The sequence below is a fragment of the Gorilla gorilla genome, chromosome 20 (assembly GCF_029281585.2).
Source record: "Gorilla gorilla gorilla isolate KB3781 chromosome 20, NHGRI_mGorGor1-v2.1_pri, whole genome shotgun sequence".
Lineage (NCBI taxonomy): Eukaryota > Metazoa > Chordata > Mammalia > Primates > Hominidae > Gorilla > Gorilla gorilla.
This window is the reverse complement of record NC_073244.2, coordinates 7,708,598-7,729,298: the sequence shown is the minus strand read 5'-3', so window position 1 is coordinate 7,729,298 and position 20,701 is coordinate 7,708,598. Positions and strand designations below refer to the sequence as shown.

The window sequence follows — 20,701 nt, the reverse complement described above, 5'->3', positions numbered from 1 at the left end:
AGGGAGCCCCAGAGGACACAGGCAGCTGGGCCAGTCTCAGGATCTGGCAGGGTCTGAACGGGAAGAAATCAAACGGTCCCAGCAGGCCCCCATCTTTGATTTTTTTTTTTTTTTTTTTTTTTTTTGAGACGGAGTCTCACTCTGTCGCCCAGGCTGGAGTGCAGTGGCGCGATCTTGGCTCACTGCAAGCTCCGCCTCCCGGGTTCACACCATTCTCCTGGCTCAGCCTCCCGAGTAGCTGGGACCACAGGCGTCCACCACCACACCCGGCTAATTTTTTGTTTTTTTAGTAGAGACAGGGTATTTTAGTAGAGCCAGGATGGTCTCAATCTCCTGACCTCGTGATCTGCCCGCCTCGGCCTCCCAAAGTGCTGGGATTACAGGCGTGAGCCACCGTGCCCGGCCATCTTTGATTTTTATAAACCAGCTAAACGGCAGAAAGTGTTGCCTCCCCAGACACACGGCATCTCCTCTTACCTCCCCTCATTTCAACAGCAGGGGACAGACACAGACCACCCGCCTGGTCAGCTCTCTGACCCCCATGGTCTCCCCTGAAAACTGGGCACGGGGATCACCCAGGGATCTAGGGGGGCACCAAGGCGAATACACGCCCAGCTCACCGAAAACTTCCCAACACGCTCCGCCATGATACCCCATAACCCCCAGCAAAACTCCCGCAGCCCCTCCCTCCTGGATGCCCCAGAGCAGGTGACACCTCCCTTCCAGCAGCCAGGTCCCCACCTGACGCTGGCTGGAGGGAGGCAGGGGGACGGGTGCTGGTGGCCTCTGGGGCACGAGAAGGCGCCTTGGTGTTCGGTGGGCAGCAGCAGATTTAGGCTGAGCCAGCCCAGGAAGGCCCGTCCGTCCCAACATGGAAGGAGGCCTTGGCTGTTTCTAAGCGCACCCCCTCCTGTCTCCCAAAGGCCTCAGACAATCTTCTGTGAAAGGCGGACGGTGCTCATCTCCTGGAATCTGAGGTTTGTGAAAGAACAACTTCTTCAGATGTTTCTGTAATGTTCAAGTTCTCCAGCACTGCTGACTTCTCTTTTGCTACTTAAAAATAAACATCGATGGCCAGGCGCGGTGGCTCATGCCTGTCATCCCAGCACTTTGGGAGGCCGAGGCAGGCGGATCACGAGGTCAGGAGATCGAGACCATCCTGGCTAATACAGTGAAACCCCGTCTCTACTAAAAATACAAACAATTAGCTGGGCGTGGTGGCGGGCGCCTGTAGTCCCAGCTACTCGGGAGGCTGAGGCAGGAGAATGGTGTGAACCTGGGAGGCAGAGCTTGCAGTGAGCCGAGATCACGCCACCACACTCCAGCCTGGGGGACAGAGCGAGACTCCGTCTCATAAATAAATATATAAATAAATAAAATAAATAAAAATAAACATTGATTTTTGTGGCCTCGAAAGGCCAGGGCCACCTCGATGATCCTGTGGGGCTGGGGCCTGCCGGTCACTCTGTGGACACTGGATGCCTCCGGCCTCTGAACTCGCTGTGGTGAAGGTCACGGGCAGCACATCCATCTGTCTGTCCCACTGCCCGTGCTCATCACAGGGTGCAGGATCTGGCCCTGTGCCTGACAAGGCAGTGGGGACACCGGGCACATGCAGGACCCCTGGCTTTCTAGACGGCGTGGGGATCAGGACAGCAGGGTCCCTGATGCCCTGCAGGCCAGAGAAGCATCGGGCCGAAGGACAGGAGAAACCAAGTCACCGGAAGAGGGGAGTGGTCATTGCTGTGCAGAGATCCAGTCCCCAAAACCCGGCAGGGGACCCAAACAGTGCAGGTATGGATGGCCGTCTGCGGCTCCTCAAATGGTCCAACCGGGAGTGGCCCTGTGACCAGCGGTTCCACCGCTAGAAGTCCACCTGACAGAATAATCACGCAGCCACACGGGAACTGGACACGGATGCTTGCAGCAGCCACACGCAGATGCCATGCAAACATCTATCACAGAAATAAACGCGTGGCCACCCACACACCGGAACACGACTCAGGCACGAACAGGAGCGAGACTCGGACGCGGGCCACGGCGCGGATGCACCGAGGGTGTCACGCTCAGTGAGAGATGCCAAACACACAAGGCCTCATCCCGTGTGATTCCACCCCTAGGAGGTCCCTGGAGCCCTCAGAGTCGCAGAGCCAGAAAGTAGGATGGGGGTGCCAGGGGCTGGAGAGGGCACAGGAGTGAATGTTTCACGAAGACAGCGTCTCAATTTGGGAAGGTGGGAAGGTTCTGTAAAGGATGGTGTGGAAGGCTGGCTGCTGATGGGGCCAGGGCTCCCTTTGCAGGTGATGAGAACGCTCTGGAATTAGAGGTGGTGGGTGCACTCACAGAGGAGCCTTGACCACGGCGGGTTTGAACTGACAGGTCCACTCTGATGTGGATTTTTTCAACAAAGGTTGCCCTGAGGGCGCCGGCCTCTCCTGGCTCCTTCCCGCTCTGCCACCCGAGACAGCGAGACCCACCCTCCCTTCCTCAGCCCTCAACGTGAACACTATGAGGACAGAGGCTTCCATGAGCATTACTTCCACTGTGTGAAGAGCAAACAGAGTTTCTCTTCCTTCTGCTTTTCTCCACATGTTCTGGTCTCCAGCTTCCCTCACTGTGAGAACGCAGCACCTAACACAACACACGAGGTATGTGTGCGTGGACCACGTGTCCTCCCGAGGCCTCTGGTCACCAGCAGGCTGTCGGCAGCGGCGTCTGGAGGACTCGAAAGCTATACGAGGGTATTTTGCTACATGAGGGGCTGCTGCCCTAAACCCCACCCTGCTCAAGGGTCAGCTGTACAAAAACCACTTGCGTGCACACGTTGCCGAATTTTACCAAACGCGGATTATGTTCCGACCAAAAAAAAGTGGCTCATGCTCTAAGGGCCACACCGAAATAGGCTGGTAAGAGAACAGTGTGATGGGATCGTTTTTTTTTTGGCTTTTTTTTTTTTTGAGACGGAGTCTCACTCTGTCGCCCATATGGACTGCAATGGCGCAATCTCAGCTCACTGTAAGCTCTGCCTCCTGGGTTCACGCCATTCTCCTCCCTCAGCCTCCCGAGTAGCTGGGACTACAGGCACCTGCCACCGCGCCCAGCTAATTTTTTGTCTTTTTAGTAGAGACGGGGTTTCACCATGTTAGCAAGTATGGTCTCAATCTCCTGACCTCGTGATCCACCCGCCTCGGCCTCCCAAAGTGCTGGGATTACAGGCGTGAGCCACCGCGCCCGGCCGGGATCATTAATTTTAAGAAACGCTGTGAGCCCAGCTCTGGCCAGCACCCTGGGGATGAGAGCGGGAGGGACAGGGCCCAGGGCAGCGGCCTTCCAGAATGGCTCCCTCTGGTGCAGGATCAAGTCTGAGCCCAGGGCAGGGCCGCCCCCCGAAGCCACACCTCCTGCTCACAGGGCAAGGGTTTAACCAGCTCTTCCCGGGTCCCGGCCCACGAAGCTTTCAGAGGAACCGGGGCTGTGCGCCCACAGGAAGGAGAGGCCAGTGCCCGGGCACAACGAGGACGAGCTGACTCATGGGGGCCCCAGGACATCACCACACCCATTGCCCAGGGCCGCGGGCGAGGTCCAAGGGGCAGCGGAGGTCCCCAACAACTCATGGGGCAGCCACGGTCCACCCAGGGCTCAGGCAGCGAGCCCCACACAGCGCCCCTCTCCACGGCGTACAGGCCTGACCAGCATGATGGCACGGCACGCACACACCTGTGCAGACACCAGCGCAAACGCACACCACCCCTGCGGCCGCAAGCCCTGTCCCAGCCCACCTGCAGGCTCCAGGGCTCTGGCTGGCCTGCACGTGGCTAGGGCCCGGCTGGATCCCCCTCGGCGCACCCACCCTCAGAGGAACTCAAAGGCACACCCAGCAAGTCAGAGGCAGACACGGGCCAGTCCGTGTCCTCACGCTGGTCCCGTGCGCTGCCCTCAGGCTCCCGTCCCGAGAACTGTCCGCAGGCAGAGCCTGGGCATCGGCGCCGGCTGCCCTGCCCCAGGACCACTGGAGCAGAAGCCCAAGGGGCACAACTGCCACGGACAGGATGAGCCCTCGCACACCTGCCATCTTTCCTGGGGACAGAGGTCAGATGGGAAGGGGCAGAGGTCACCGCAGATTACATGAGCATCACCTGGGAAACAAGGTCCCTAAGGAGGGCGGGTCCCACCTGCAACAGGGCCCGAAGCACCACGGCCAAGGGGGGAGGACTGGCCATCAGGCCTCACAGGCGGGGACTCTGTCCACGAATCCAGACCAGGACTTGGGGTGCCTCACTCTGGAGGGTGGAAATTTCCAGATAATTGAGGGATTACCTTTAAGCACAACTTTGTTCAAGCCTCCAAAGGCAATTACGCATCAACGAAACACCGCTGGTGACAATAAAAAAACCTCTAAGATTTTCTCTGCCGTTTAAATAGCGATAGGGCCGGGCACGGTGGCTCACGCCTGTAATCCCAGCTACTCAACAGGCTGATGTGGGAGAACTGCTTGAACCCAGAAGGCAGAGGTGGCAGTGAGCCAAGATCGTGCCACTGCACTCCAGCCTGGGCGACAGAATTAGACTCCGTCTCAAAAAAAGTAAAATAAATAGGCCAGGCACGGTGGCTCACAAGGTCAGGAGTTTGAGACCAGCCTGACCAACATGGTGAAACCCTGTCTCTACTAAAACAATACAAAAAAATTTGCCGGGCATGGTGGCGCGTGCCTGTAATCCCAGATACTCAGGAGGCTGAGGCAGGAGAATCGCTTGAACCTGGGATGTGGAGGTTGCAGTGAGCCAAGACGGTGCCACTGCACTCCAGCCTGGACAACAGAGCGAGACTCTGTCTCTAAATAAATAAATGAATAGGCCAGGCACAGTGGCTCATGCCTGTAATCCCAGCACTTTGAGAGGCTGAGGCGGGCGGATCACAAGGTCAGGAGATGGAGACCATCCTGGCTAACACAGTGAAACCCCATCTCTACTAAAAATACAAAAATTAGCCAGGTGTGACGGCGTGCACCTGTAGTCCCAGCTGCTGGAGAGGCTGAGGCAGGAGAATGGCGTGAACTCGGGAGGCGGAGCTTGCAGTAAGCCGAGATTGCGCCACTGCACTCTAGCCTGGGCAACAGAGCGAGACTCCATCTCAAAGAAAATAATAATAATAATAATAATAATAATAATAATAAATAAATAGCCGGGCGCGGTGGCTCACGCCTGTAATCCCAGCACTTTGGGAGGCCGAGGCGGGCGGATCACGAGGTCAGGAGATCGAGACCATCCTACCTAACACGGTGAAACCCCGTCTCTACTAAAAGTACAAAAACTAGCCGGGCGTGGTGGCGGTCGCCTGTAGTCCCAGCTACTCGGGAAGCTGAGGCAGGAGAATGGCGTGAACCCAAGAGGCGGAGCCTGCAGTGAGCTGAGATCGGGCCACTGCACTCCAGCCTGGGCAACAGTGCAAGACTCCATCTCAAAAAAAATAAATAATAAATAAATAAATAAATAAATAAATAAATAAATAAATAAATGAATGAATAAGTAGTGATGGGCCAGCCCTGGCCCATGACCCCCGAGCCTCTTGCAGTCTTTCTTCCCACTGCCCTCACCTGCGCCCCCTCCTCTGAGCGGCCTGAGACACAGACGTGAGGCAGCTAGCTCCCCCTGCAGGTATGGAATGGGAGTGACCTCCCCGGGACAGGCCATGGGATGCACTTCCCACCTCTCCCGGGAACATACGCGTGCCCTCTGCTCCTAGATGGAATCTGCCGTAACAAGAGTCATACCCCACGGGTCAGGCTGGCCAGACCAGTGTCTCTTGCCCCACTCCACTGGGCTGCCTGCCCCACTTGGCACCCACAGCCTCGGTCCTCACCCCACGGCCTCTCCAGGGAGGGACCCACTGCTCTACCCCAGCGTGCCCCAGAAGTTCAGCAGATACACATCAAGGGAGAACCAGCCTTTTTTTTTTTTTTTGAGACGGAGTCTCGCTCTGTTGCCCAGGCTGGAGTGCAGTGGCGCGATCCTGGCTCACTAAAACCTCCACCTCCCGGGTTCAAGTGATTCTCCTGCCTCAGCCTCTCGAGTAGCTGGGATTATGGGCGCACGCCACCATGCCCGGCTAATTTTTGTATTTTTAGTGGAGATGGGGTTTTGCCATGTTGGCCAGACTAATCTTGAACTCCTGACCTCAGGTGATCCGCCCACCTCGGCCTCCCAAAGTGCTGAGATGACAGGCGGGAGCCCCCGCGCCTGGCCAGAGCTAGCTGTTTTCAATATGATGTCACGCGAAACTGTCTCGGGCCTCACGGTGCAGGGAGGCCGCTGGGCCACCCAGGAGCACGCCTGAGGGTGACAGGAGGGATCCCTGGGCAGGGCTGGCAGGGGGCTGCCCCGATTCCCTGTGCAGGGGACACGTTCGGGGCTCTGAGCAAGGGGGATGATCCCCACACCTCAGACGCGTGCCCCGAACAGTCAGCCGCAGTGGGGGCCAGGGCCGCCTGAGTGCTACCGGGGGAGCCTGGGGCCGGCCCGGGGGTCTGAAAAGCGGCTCCCCTGTGGGCCCAGGACAGAGCTCACACTGCACCTGCAGAGGGGCCCTGGCAACCTTGCGGGCGCACAGGCTGGTGCAGGGCCCCAAGCGGCGGTGGTGGCCAGAGACTCTGGGCAGGGGGAGAAGGGGCCGCGGAGCCTGGAGGCCTCAGAACCCAGCAGGGCTTCAGGACAGTGCCTGGGGGACAGCATGGGCAATGCTCCTGGGCACAGCTAGCGCACGCTGGCCACCCGGGGCATGTCCTGCTTTGTCCCATGCCCTTGCTGGTGACAAGTTGATGTGGGTGGTGAGGGGGGCAGAAAAAGGGCAGCAAGGGTGGGATGCTAGAGGTTCCTGCCCCACTACAGGAGGACCGGGCAAAGGGAGGAGGCTCACTGGGCTCCACCCGCCAGAGGGGTGCTTGCCAGGAGCCAGGCAGGCCCCAGCCCTCACCCAATCCCTGCCCGCTGCAGGGCTGCCCACAGTGCATTGAATACACCGTTCTGGTGGTCCCAGCCCCTCACTTTGAGCCCTCGCTGAGGTAGCACAAAGGGGTACCTCCCCCACCCAGCCAGGCCAGTCAAGCTCCCGGACAGACCCACCCAGCAGACGGCTGCACCCACGTGCCAGTCACAGGGCGGCACAGCCCTCTAGACACAGAGCCAGCAGAGAGGATGGGGAAGGCGGTGAGGCCGGTCCCCTGGCCGCAGGGCCACCACCCCTCACTGTCACTGCTCCCACTGGCACGGCGAGTGACCAGAGGAGCACAGGTGTGGGAGTCAGCCCTCGGGAAACACCACCTTCTCCTCTACCCAAGCAGGCCAGGTAGGCCTCGACTTCCTCATCTGTAAAATGGGCGCTCCACCCACTTCCCAGGAAGCCCCACAGCACGGGCCCCACGAGAACTCCAGAATGAGGAAGAAGCAGACGCGGAGCCTCCCGACCTAGGGAGCCTCCAGACTGCAGGCCTCACTCAGACGGCCTTGCCCAGAGGCCGCCAACCAACAGGTTCTCTCGTGTGGCTGCCGGCGGAGCATTTGCAGATCTGCAGATCTGCAGATCCACGGGATGGGGGAGGCGGACCAGGCACGCCTGACACCAGAGCTCGACCCAACACGCGCGCGGCCACCGAGCCCTAGCTGGACACGGGACTTGAGGCTGACCTGAGGAAGAAGCCCACAGCTGCCCGCCACCACCGCAAGCCTAACCAGGACTCGGGCCAGGCCTCCTTCACATGGGCCCTGTGTCCCCTCTGGGTTCAGAGAAAGTCAGCCAGCCCCACGTGCTGGCCTGCCCACCGCCACCCGAGGCCCGCAGCCCCTGCCAGGCTGTGCCCGGCACTCGGCCCCAACAGCACCCACAGCGCTGCCTCCACCCACCACCCGCCCTCCGCCAGGCCTCGGTCAAGGCCTTGACAGACCATGAGCCCCTGGGGGCCTGGGGCAGCTCGGTGGGGGATGCAGAAAGGAGGCAACGTCAAACGCTCAACAGGATCCCCCTCTCCAGATGCCCCAGGGCAAGCAACTCCGACTGTCCCTAAGCTCAGCTTCCGTCCGTCCCAGTGGCTCTGCGGACGCATCTGCTGGGGCGCTAGGGCCTGCCACTCGGGCGCGCGGTAACCCCCACCAGTCCCAACAGACACAGTGCCCCCCCTCCCAACCGTGCCTGGCACACCAACAGGACTACCCCAATCCCCAAATTAATGGCTGGCATACTGGCTTCCCCTAAGCTTGGGATGAGCAACAGGAACTTTCAATTAAAAAAACCCTCGCCTACTTCCTTTGTAGCCCAGAGTAATTACTGTATTATTAAAAAGGAGGAGAAGAAAAGAAGAAACCCAAATCGGCAATTCCACAAAATCTGTCTGCACAAAGTGCTGCACCATCGCGGGCCGTCCTGCAAACAGCCTGGCTCCCAGACCTGCCCAGAGCCCAGGCAATGAGGCGCTGCTCCCTCATCCTCTTCAGAGGAACTAGACAGGTTCGAATCAGACAGGAAGCCCCTATGCACACAAGGAAGTCCGAAGGCACAGCAGGCATAGTAAATCCAGACACTACAGACCACTTGGGGTTCGCCTCCCACCGGGGTGAAGGGAACAGAGCCAGCTCCTCCAACATCGCACCCCATTTGCCCGCTGCACGGTCCTGCAGGACACATGGCTGGCCTCTCACCCCCAGACCTGGCCCTCCCACTGGGACCCCGTCCAGACCCGGCTCCCCTGCATGCAGGTCTCCCGTTCCCTCTCATCTGTGCAGGAGCGGCTCTCAGAGCTCACTGTGGGGGGCTGAGCAAAACACTCTCGGCCCTAGAGACGTCAAGGCAGGCGTGCGCGTGCCTGCACACACTCCCGGGGGCTGCCTGCCTGGGAAACTCATCAGTCAGCCCAGCCCAGAGCGTTTCGTTTTGGTGGAGACACAGGGGAAAACAAAACAAAGTACCAGTGACAACCGCGAACTTCCCCCTTTCAAACCTGGGGGCCCTGGCACACAGTCTGTCCTCTGCACAGAGGCACCCCAGGCTAGGCTGGGCTGTGCAGGGCAGAGTAGCCCGGGGTGCTTCCATCCCCAGCTGCCAACCCCCGCCCAGCCCCCTCCCTAATCCGAGCGCCTTCCCGTGGCGGGACGGCTGGGTTTTTCCCCCAGACAGGAGCCTTTGTACCTTCCTGCTCAGCTCCCACACCCACGAGCTACCAGGGCCTCCGGGAGCCAGGAAACACCAAGAAGGCTCCTGCATGTCCTGGGGTGGGGAGGCAGAGCCCCACATGGCCTTGTGGACCGCCCCCAGCGCACTGGGCCACACGGTGGAGCGTAACGGGGAGAAGATGCTGGACTCCACCTACACAGACAACCCTCCGGCCCGCTTCCTGCAAACAATGCCATCCGGAGGCCACAGGAATAAGAACCAGCTGTCCCAAAGCCATTCTGGCTCAAGACGCAACAGTCCCCGAATGTCCTCTCAGCCCCCACGCCCCTCAACGGGAAAGTCTTCCCCTAAGAAAGTTGGGAGAGAGGAGCCAGGCGGGGATCGGGGATCGGTGAGGCCACCGCAGGCCCTGCTCAGACATCTCACCCTCCCTCCCTGATCCGTGCGTTTCCGGAAAACAAAGCCGGTGGCCACAGCGGAAGGGGGAGGGGGCAGCGAGCCCAGCCGGGAGTTCCCAGGCAGTGCCGCAACAGGTCCCTGCGGATCAGACCACCTTCCTCCCCCCCCCACCCCCTGCTCTCCCCCTCAAGAGCTTTAAGACCACAAAGTGAGGACGGGGACACAGCTGCGTGGGGAGGGGCCAGGCCAAGACAGGAGGAGGCGATGGGGCCAGGTGGGCAGGGGCCTCGGGACCAGAACGCGGGGAGGCGTGAGGGACGCGGGTGAGTGGGCGGTGGGCTTGAGCACTGGGTGGGGGAAGAAAGCGGGAGGTGGGGTGGGGACGAAAGGCTCAGCGGAGGGCAGGAGAGTTGGAGCACGACAGTCACCAGGGTGCAGAGTGGGGGGGGTCACTGGGGCGGCGGGGGCAGGGTCTGGAGTGTGAGGATCACTGGGGCGGCAGACTCCTGAGTGTGGAGGTCAGCGTGGGGCTGTGTCCGGAGGTCCTGAGCGCGGGTTAGCGCGGTGGGGGACGCTGGGGTCCCGAGTGCAGGGTCAGCGGGGTGCTGCGGCGGTGGGGCCCTGAGTGTGGGGGTCAGCTTGTGGGGCGGTTAGAAGGATTGGGGGGCGCTGGGGTCCGGAGCGCGGGGTCGGCAGGGCGCAGGAGGGCAGTGGACACCGAGTGTGGGGGCGGGAGCGCCGGGGGTCACTGGGGGCGCCCAGGGCCAGGGTGCAGGGGGTGAAGGGGCCGGGGCGGGCGCGCGCGTCGTTACCTTGGCTCCGCCGTGGCCGGGCCCGCGGGCAGCGTCTGGGCGGCCGGCCCGGCCTCAGCAGCGCAACGCGGACCCCCGCTCCGGGCCCCGCGCCCGCTCGCGCTCCGGCTCCGGTGCCCGCTTGGGCCCCCGCTCCGGCTCCCGCGCCGCCTGGGCCGGCCTCCGCATGTTCGGGACGGGAGGCGCCGGGCTCGCCGCGCTCCGCCGCGCCCGCTCCGGGGCCCGCGCGCCTTACGCCGCCAGCGTCTGCCAGCGGGGGGCGGCGGCCATACGCGCCCCACTGCGCAGCCGCGGCCAGGGCGCCGGGGGCGCGCGCCGCCGACGTCACAGTGGGGGGCGGGGCCAACACCCGGCCGGGCGTTTCTCGCGCCGCTTTGCGACAATGGATGGCGCCGCGCGACGGCCACGGCGCTTTGCGGCCGCTACGAGGCCGCCGGGCCGCTGCCCGCGGGGGACACCGAAAGCGCGTGGCCGCGAGGGCGCGCGCGGGCAGGAAAGGGGGTCTAACGGTTTCCACACCCTCCTAGGGGCGGGGCTTCCGCCGCCCGCCCCTCCCCGCCCGCTGTTGCCATGGCGACGCGTGGCTGGTCGTCCTGGCACCGCCCCGCCGCCGTGTGTTACGTCACAGTCTCGCCACCTGACGTCATGGACGGGCGGCGCCGCGGGACGTTCTGTGCGCGGGGCGGTGGCGGGCGCGGCGCGGGGAGGCGGCAGGCTGCGCGCGCTAGGCCGCGAGGTTTCCGGGACAGGCGCTGGAAGGGGCGACTGGCCAGGAAATGAGCTGGTTAAGGGCAAGAGGGTTTTTCCATCTGGCTTTCCTGGGCCAGGAGGGGAAAACAGTTCTAGAATAACTGCTCCGTGTTCAGGGGGAGAACAGCGGTGACGTGGGTGCCCCGTTGTCTTCATCCACCGTGACATCAGCAAGGAGCAGAGAGGAGGTGGCCCCGGACCCGCGGCCGGCAGCTAGACAAATGCACTGCTGGGACTGCCATGCCGAGCACGGGCCGCTCCCCTGGGGCTCTGCGCGTAGAGCCGACTCCTTGCTTGTACCTGCCTGCCTTCCGGCCTGCAGCGGGCAAGAAACGTGGGGAGGGGATCCACAGGCCAAGGCACCGCACAGTGAGGCCCTGCTCCATCCCATGACAGGGCCTGGAAGGGGACTGGCAGCTGCAGAAATGGTTTCCGGCCTTCCCACATCCCCCACGCACCTCCCGGTGGGGGCATTTTTAAAGTCGAAGGAGACACATTCATTCAAATATGTATTAAGTGCCTGCCAGTGGCTCTGAGAATAGAACAGTGAGCTAGACTCTTGGCATCGTTTCCTAGGGAGTCCTCGGTCCTAGGGGGAGGAGAGAGCCCTGTGTAATGATTTCAGATGATGTTATAAGGTAGGGTGTGGGGCGGGCGCGGTTGCTCACGCCTGTAATCCCAGCACTTTGTGAGGCTGACGGAGGAGGAGGCTTCGTTGAGCCCAGGAGTTCAAGACCAGCCTGAGTAGCAGAGACCCTGTCTCTACAAAAAATCAAAGTAGCGGGACGTGGTGATGCATGCCTGTGGCCCCAGCTACTTGGGATCCTGAGGCAGGAGGATTGCTTCAGCCAGGAGGTCGAGGCTGCAGTGGGCTGTGATTGCACCACTGCACTCTAGCCTGCCTGACAGAGCAAGACTGTCTTAATAAGGCCAAGGCCGGGGGCGGTGGCTTACGCCTGTAATCCCAGCACTTTGAGAGGCCGAGATGGGTGGATCCCCTGAGGTCAGGAATTGGAGACAGCCTGACCAACATGGCGAAACCTCGTCTCTACTAAAAATACAAAAATTAGGCGGGCGTGATGGTGAGCACCTGTAATCCCAACTAGTCTGGAGGCTGAGGCAGGAGAATCGCTTGAACCTGGGAGGCGGAGGTTGTAGTCAGCCAGGATCGTGCCACTGCACTACAGCCCGGGTGACAGAGCAAGACTCCGTCTCAAAAAAAAAAAAAAAAGCTGTAGAAAAGCTGGGATTCCAGGTGTAAACCACTGTGGCCAACCTTGCTTTCTCATTTTTAACCCACTTCAAATGTGGTCCACATGTTCCTGATTCATTTCAGCTTTAATCATGAGGATGTCATTGGGGACAGCTGGTGGGGGGGGTGAGACTAGCCCCTTTGAGGGTTTTTATTTATTTGTTTATTTATTTATTTAGAGTTTCGCTCTGTTGCCCAGGCTAGAGTGCAGTGGCATGATCGCGGCACATTGCAACCTCCGCCTCACGGGTTCAAGGGATTCTCCTGCCTCAGCCTCCTGAGTAGGTGGGATTACAGGCGCGCACCACCATGCCCAGCTGATTTTTGTACCTTTAATAGAGATGGGGTTTCACCATTTTGGCCAGGCTGGTCTCGAACTCCTGACCTCAGGTGATCCGCCTGCCTTTGCCTCCCAAAGTGCTGGGATTACAGGCGTGAGCCACCGCGCCCAGCCGGGTCTTTTTTATTTTGAGACAGGATCTGACTTTGTCACCCAGGCTAGAGTGCAGTGGCACAGTCTTGGCTCACCGCTGCCTCTACCTCCCCAGGCTCAAGCAGTCTTCCCACCTAAGCCTCCCCAATAGCTGGGATCACAGACACGCGCCACCACGCCCGCCTAATTTTTTTTTTCTTTCTTTTTTTTTTTTTTTTTGAGACGGAGTCTTGCTCTTTCGCCCAGGCCAGACTGCAGTGGCACTATCTCGGCTCACTGCAAGCTCCATCTCCCGGGTTCACGCCATTCTCCTGGCCTCAGCCTCCCAAGTAGTTGGGACTACAGGCGCCCGCCACTGCGCCCGTCTCATTTTTTGTATTGTTAGTAGAGACGGGGTTTCACTGTATTAGCCAGGATGGTCTCGATCTCCTGACCTTGTGATCCCCCCGCCTCGGCCTCCCAAAGTGCTGGGATTACAGGCGTGAGCCACCGTGCCCGACCACGCCCGGCTAATTTTTTATAGAGACAGGGTTTCGCTATGTTCCCCAGGCTGGTCTCCAACTCCTGAGCTCAAGCAATAGCACCCACCTCAGCCTCCGAAAGTGCTGGGATTACAGGCGTGAGCCAGTGTGCCCAGCACTCTTTGGAGGTCTTAACCTAATAAGAACAGTATAAAGATAACAACTTGTCCACGCCCATCCCATCCTCTAGAGAGAAGATCTCCCAGCCTCCAAGTAAATCCCAAACAGCTCTAGGTTTGGGGGAGGAGGCAGGCAGGAAGTGCCCCCTTCTGTTCTATTCCTATACTCACATAAGAGACGTTCACACTTGTAATCCCAGCATTTAGAGAGGCTGAGGTGGGAGGATCCCGTAAGACCAGGTGTTCAAGATCAGCCTTAGTGAGGCTAAAAATACAGAGTGAGGGCCAGGCGCGGTGGCTCACGCCTGTAATCCCAGCACTTTGGGAGGCCGAGGCTGGTGGATCACCTGAGGTCAGTAGTTCAAGACCAGCCTGGTCAACATGGTGAAACCCCGTCTCTACAAAAAATGCAAACATTAGCCAGGCTTGGTGGTGGGCGCCTGTAATCCTGTCTACTCAGGAGGATGAGGCAGAAGAATCGCTTGAACCTGGGAGGCAGAGGTTGCAGTGAGTCAAGATTATGCCACTGCACTCTAACCTCAAAAACAACGAAAAAACAAAAACAGGCCCTCAGCAGATACCAAAGCTGCCCACACCTTGGTCTTGAACCTCCACGCTCTCCAAAGCTGTGAGAAGTAAATTTGTTGTGTCTAAGCTGCCTCACCTACGGTATTTTGTTAGAGATGCCACTGTCCCAACAGCCCCACATCCTCTGCCCAGGAAGCCCTTCTCCCACTCTCGCCCCATTCATCCCTGAAGGCCCAGCCTCAGGGTCGCAGCGTCTGGGAAACCTTCTGGAAGCTTTTCCCCCCTTGCTCACCTCCTGGTCCTGCCGCATGTTACAGCTGGAGGTGTCCCCACAGCCCTGTAGCCCGGGGCCCTCTCGGGGCCACTCATTCCGAGGCCGGGTTGGCTGGAGGGTCAGGAGCCCGGGGGCAGGGGCCAGACTCATGCCTCGCAGGAAGGAAAGCTGGGTCCTGTTGCTGAGGCCGCCACGGGCTTGTGCCTCCAGCCATGTGTCTTCTTCCTGCTGTCCACCCTGGGCCTCCATTCCCCTTCCAACCCCAGGAGGAGGAGCACATGGGGCCCTAGGGGGTCACGGAGCCCAGATGAGGGACCGTGAGTCCTGAGGTCACCTGTGGAGCAGGTCCTGTGGAGCTGCCTGGGTCGCCGGCCTGGAGCAAGAAGTAAACGTCCACTGTGCCGGAGCCGCTACGCCAGGCAGGCCGATTTGTTAAAGCAGCTGGGCCTTATCGGTAATGTGCTAATACACAGGTGCAGCCCATCACAGATGCTGGGCTGTGGAACTCAGCGGTCGGGCAGAGCTGCCTTCAGGCATGGCTGCAACCAGGGGTGACTCAAGCTCAGTGCCTGTGGACCTTTCTCTTTGTCCTCGTGTCTCTCTCTCTCTCTCTCTTTTTTTCTCTCTCTCTGTCTCTATCTCTCTGTCTTTTCCTGTCTCTGTCTCTATGTCTCTTTTTTGAGATGAAACCTTGCTCTATTGCCCAGGCTGGAGTGCTCGCCATCTTTCTGTCTATGTCTCTGTCTCTCCCTGTCTCTGTCTCTCTATTTGTCTTTCTGCCTCTTTCTTCCTCTGCCTGTCTCTCTGTCTCTCTCTCTGTCTCTCAAGCTCTCTGTCTCTGTCTCTTTGTCTCTGTGTCTCTCCCTTTCTCTTCCTCTATCTCTCTGTCTCTCTCTCCCTTCCTAGCTCTCTGTCTCTATTTCTCCCTCTCTATCTCCCTCTGTCTCTGCATCTCTCCCTCTATCTCCAACTGTGTCTCGTCTCTTTCATCCTCTGTCTCTGTCTCTCTCTCCCTCTCTATATCCCTCTGTCTCTATCTCTACCTCTCTATCTCTCTGTCTCTCTCTATCTCTCCCTCCCCACATCTCTCTCTGTCTCTACCTTTCCCTCTCTCTCTCCCTCTCCTTGTCTCTCCGTCTCTGTGCCTTGGCTTCATTCTTTCACTCCAAGCTTCTTCCATCCGTGGTGGCAGGTGTGGCTTAGTTTAGCAACCCCAAATAAAACAGAGCTCTTCTCTCCCAGGATCGTTATAAAATCCCAGGAAAGTCTCTTATTGTCTGGCATTGGCCCATCCCAGATGGCTGGCCAGGCCTGGTTTAGGCAATGTCCTGGTGACCAGAAGGGCAGGTTCCACGAGGGGCAGCGCTCTGGGAACACAGGAGTCAGGTGGGCCAGGTTCCCCACAGCAGGAGAAGTAGTTGCCGGGGAAGGGGAAGGACGCTGAGCAGATGACAACAGCTGCCTGCGACTTGGCGGCAGCGTTCAGAGCAGCTCCAATGACAAAGGGCTTTCCCGCCTGGAGTGGCTCACTGCCTAGTCTTGGCCCTGCCAGCCTCAGTGGCCTCCCTGCAAGGGGACAGTCCTGGCCATCATCTCCGGGTCCAGCCCTGGACAGCAGGGATCAAGTGACTCATGCCCTGGGCTGAAAATGTACATGACCTTGCAATTTTCCTGAATTTGCTCCAGGAACAAGAGACAAAGCTAATTCCCAGGAAGAGGAGGAGGGATCTGCCCTGTAGTTGCCCTTGACCAGGTCCCTGGGCCTCAACCTTATCTATAAAAGGATAGAGTTGAAGACGGATTGAACTGCCAAATTGGTTTCCTCCTGGTGCTGCTTGATTGATTGGTGATGTCTGCTTTGTGCGTGGGAGGGAAGCAGTGTGGGCATCATTGGTTGATTGGTGATGTCTGCCCTGTGCACAAGAGGAAGGCAGGCAGGACAAACAGCAGCGTTCCCCGGTCAACCAACATCATTGCTTGATTGGTGATGCCTACCCTGTACACAGGAGGAAGGAGGGCAGGAGAAACATCATTCGTTGATTAATTGGTGATATCTGCCAATGTTGCCATGTTGGCCAGGTTGGTCTCCAACTCATGACCTCAGGTGATCCACCTGCCTCAGCCTCCCAAAGTGCTGGGTTTACAGGCATGAGCCACTGCGCCTGGCCCGATTCTACAACTTTTTTCTATTTCCTCATTTTAGATCATTCCAGAACTTTCTGGGAATTACACCCAACAGTCTCTAGTAGGGCATAAACACAGACTTGGGGGAAAAGAAGACCTGTCTTTGCAGCCAGTGGTGGCACCCCTTCCCAGCTGGGAGGCTGGGCCTGCCCAGCACTGCATTCCCATATGCAGTGCAGCCAACGGAACAGGGCGACGTCAGGAAGTTTTGGTGGGTGAGGAAGCAGCACAGAGCAGGGTCTGCCCTCACCCCCACCAACCGCAGGGACAGAGCCTGGGGGCAGTGGGTGACCCCAGAGCCAAGTGTGGGGCACTGGGATCTGCCTCTTCACAGGGGCATGGGATCCAGTCAGAGGATGGGTGACTCTGAGAGAAGTTTCCTTTGTCTACTTTCTCTGCTGTCCCAGAGAATGAAGGCTCATCCTGCAGCATCCTTTGAGGGTACATGGCTGTGTGTTTGTGTGTCTGTGTGGGATGCTGTGTGTTGATGTTTGCGTGTGTCTGTGTGTATGTCCATGGATGGGTGTATGTTTGTGTGTTTTGTGTGTCTGTCTATGATGTAACATGTTGGTGTGTGTGGATGCATGTCCATGCATTTGTATTTTGGGGTTGTTTTTTTTTTTGAGACGGAGTCTCGCTCTGTCGCCGAGGCTGGAGTGCAGTGGCGCAAGCTCCGCTCACTGCAAGCTCTGCCTCCTGGATTCCCACCATTTTCCTGCCTCAGCCTCCCGAGTACCTGGGACTACAGGCGCCCGCCACCATGCCCAGCTAATTTTTGGTATTTTTAGTAGAAACGGGGTTTCACCGTGTTAGCCAGGATGGTCTAGATCTCCTGACCTTGTGATCCACCCACTTCGGCCTTGCAAAGTGCTGGGATTACAGGCGCGAGCCACTGCGCCCGGTCATATTTTGTGTTTTGTGTTTTGTTTTTCTGAGACAGGGTCTCCCTCTGTCACCCAGGCTGGAGTGCAGAGGTTCAATCATAGCTCACTGCAGCCCTCACTTCCCAGGCTCAAGTGATCCCCCTGCCTCGGCCTCCCAAAGTGTTGGGATTACAGGCATGAGCCACCGCACCCAGCCTGCATTTTGTATATGTGTTTGTTGTTTTCCAGTGTGTATGTCCGTGTACATGTGTGCATGGGTGTGTGTGTGTTAGGTGTGTCTGTGTGAGGTGGCATGTTGGTATGTGTGGTCCGTGTGTTCATGCATTTGTGTCATGTGTATCTGCGTACATGTGTGCACATGTATGTGTGTGCACGTCTGTCTCTGGGTCTTTGTGTGCGTGGGTGTGTGCGCGCACCTGTGCATCTGGGTGTGTGTGTGTGTTCGTCGGTGGGTCTATGGGGAGGTGTGCACTTGTGTGCCTGTGTTTGGCATGCCTGTGTGTGGTGTGTGTTGGTTTGTGTATTGTGTGTGTGAGCGTGTGAGTGCCTGCATGGGGGGGATTCAGGAATGCTGCTGTGAATGGCATCGCTCAGCCCCAGGGACCCGTCTTGCTCCAGGTTTTGGGCTGTTTCATGGAGGCTGGGGGATGTTCTTGTTGATGATGCAGCCTACTTGGACTTAACTTATTTTTGGTCATATTGCACCTAAATGGTCCTCCTGGCATTCACTCTGTTCATTTGCCCCTGGTACCTGGCGACTCCTCCCATGGTGGTGACCAGGGTCTCTCCCACATCTCTTGTCACCAAGGCCAGCCACAGAGGGCAGCCTGCAGTGGACAGGGTGCAGGACAGGGCAACAATGACCATGATGCTTCATGGAAGATGTGAGCTCCCCCCAGGGAGCCTCCCATCCAGAGCCCCCACCCCTCAGCTCGATGGAATGCCCAGCCCCTTGGTGCTGCAACCCCAGTAGGAGGGTGGCATCCTGGACCCAGGCAACAGGGATGCTGCATGCCACAAACACTGAGACACAAAGAAGAAGTGGTTCAAAAGCTGGGTGTGATGGTCACAGATTCTTTGCTGCTCCTCCCACGGAAAGACACAGATCATTTCCCCTCCCCTGAATGTAGCTGCTCCTGTGACCTGTTTTAGCAACAGAAGGCAGGGGAAGTGGTGCCTTGAGACTTCTGAGGCAGGGTTCAGAAGCTCAACAGTAGGCCGGGCACGGTGCTTACACCTGTCATCCCAGCACTTGGGGAGGCCGAGGCGGGCGGATCACCCGAGGTCAGGAGTTTGAGACCAGCCTAGCCAACATGGTGAAACCCTGTCTCTACTGAAAATACAAAATTAGCCAGGCGTGGTGGTGGGCACCTGTAATCCCAGCTACTCGGGAAGCTGAGGCAGTAGAATCACTTGAACCTGGGAGGCGGAAGTTGCAGTGAGCCGAGACTGCGCCATTACACTCCAGCCTGGGTGACAGAGTGAGACTGTGTCTCAAAAAAAAAAAAAAAAAAAAAAAAGAGCTCAACAGTGTCCTTTCTGTTTGGAACCCAGCTGCCATCTTGTGAGGCAGCCACCTGGAAGTCCCTGGGTTATGGCACCACTGAGCAGGCACCACCTGCCAACCCTGTGAGTGAGCTACCTCAAACATTCCTGGCCAGGGAAAGCCACTAAATGATTGCTGATTACCCCCCATCACCACAGGGAGCAGAACTGCCCAGCTGAGCCCAGACACCCTGCATCATGTCAGATATAATCCACTGCCATTCTACCTTAGCCACCCCAAATCCCTAGGGCTGAATGAGGTCATCAAATAATGATTCCTCTCCCACTCTCTCCCCTCTGCTAGTCCCTGGCAGACTGGAGGATGGCCCAGAGGCAGCCAGGTGAGGGGTGACGCCCTTCAAGGCCCTGCTCCAGTGGTCCTCACCAACTACAACCGCCCTGCAGAGCCCCGCCATGCCCTGCACCTGCTCCCCAGCCCTCATGCCGCTGCCAGGAGTGTCTGTGCTCATCTGTCTTCTCTCCCCTCCAGCCTGAGAAAGCTCCTTCTTCCCACCCCTTACCAGAAATATAAATTGGCCGGGCACGGTGGCTCATGCCTGTAATCTCAGCACTTTGGGAGGCCGAGGCGGGCAGATCACGAGCTCAGGAGATCAAGGCCATCCTGGCTAACATGGTGAAACCCCGTCTCTACTAAAAATACAAAAAATTAGCCAGGCATGGTGGCAGGCGCTGGTAGTCTCAGGTACTAGGGAGGCTGAGGCAGGAGAATGGCATGAACCCGGGAGGCGGAGCTTGCAGTGAGCCAAGATGGTGCCGCTGCACTCCAGCCTGGGCGACGGAGTGAGACTCCGTCTCAAAACAAAAAAAAAAAAGAAAAAAAGAAATATAAATTTACTCCTTGCCCCTTCTGTGTTTCAAAGGAGGGCGGCTTTTCAAAGTCCCCACAATGGGGACAGCATTCGAGGCTGCCTCAATGGCTGGTTCCACTTCGCAGCCCCATCTATCCATCAGGACGCCCTCTGCACCCATACTGACTTGTTCCTTTCCAACCCACCCTGACCCTCCACCCATCTGAGCCTTGTCTGGCTTCTCTCAGCCCAACAGGTCTGGCAAAGCTCGGGCAGATGATCACCTCTTTTGGGAGGACTCCATGATACATCAGGCCAAATGAATCCAATCCACCAGCCTCTGGAACTGCTTTCATCCATGTACTTATGTGTTCTGCCTTCCATGATGGATATTCATGGTCTGTCTGCCCCACTAGGCAGCAGCTCCTGAGGACGGGAACTAAACCTCTTTAAAATGCCTTCAAAAACCCTGCCATGCACCCTGATACAGCCCTAGTTAGTGTACATATTATTATCAGGTTTCTGAAGATAATCCAGGAACACCTATTGTATCAGTCAGCTACTGCTGCATAACAAATTATACCAAACTCAGTGGCTTAAAACAACACATGTCTTTGTGATATGACTGGTGAAATAAATTAAGCAAAAACAAATTATTATTTTTTTTTAATAAAAAAGAAAAAAGAGGCTGGGAGCCATGGCTCATGCCTGTAATCCCAGCACTTTGGGAGGCTGAGGCAGGCAGATCACCTGAGGTCAGGGGTTTGAGACCAGCTTGGCCAACATGGTGAAACCCAATCTCTACTAAAAATACACAAAAATTAGCTGGGTGTGGTGGCGGGCGCCTGTAGTCCTGGCTACTTGGGCGGCTGAGGCAGGAAAATCTCTTGAACCTGGGAAGCAGAGGTTGCAGTGAACCGAGATCGCACCACTACACTCCAGCCTGGGCAAAGAGCAAGACTCCATCTCAAATAAATAAATAAATAAAACAAAAATAAAATTAATAAGTAAAACAACAAACATCTTATCAAG

The 20,701-nt window shown here is 58.0% G+C and overlaps 1 protein-coding gene across 1 annotated transcript in view; it reads right to left on the bottom strand.

Moving 5' to 3' along the window:
- The window catches only part of CSNK1G2 (casein kinase 1 gamma 2), a 39,348-nt gene extending 28,838 nt beyond the window's left edge, over positions 1-10,510 (bottom strand). The window contains exon 1 of the mRNA XM_055371155.2: positions 10,371-10,510. The gene's annotated coding sequence lies outside the window, so the exon portion shown is untranslated. The remainder of the gene's footprint in view (positions 1-10,370) is intronic.
- Between the last annotated feature and the right edge of the window lie 10,191 nt (positions 10,511-20,701).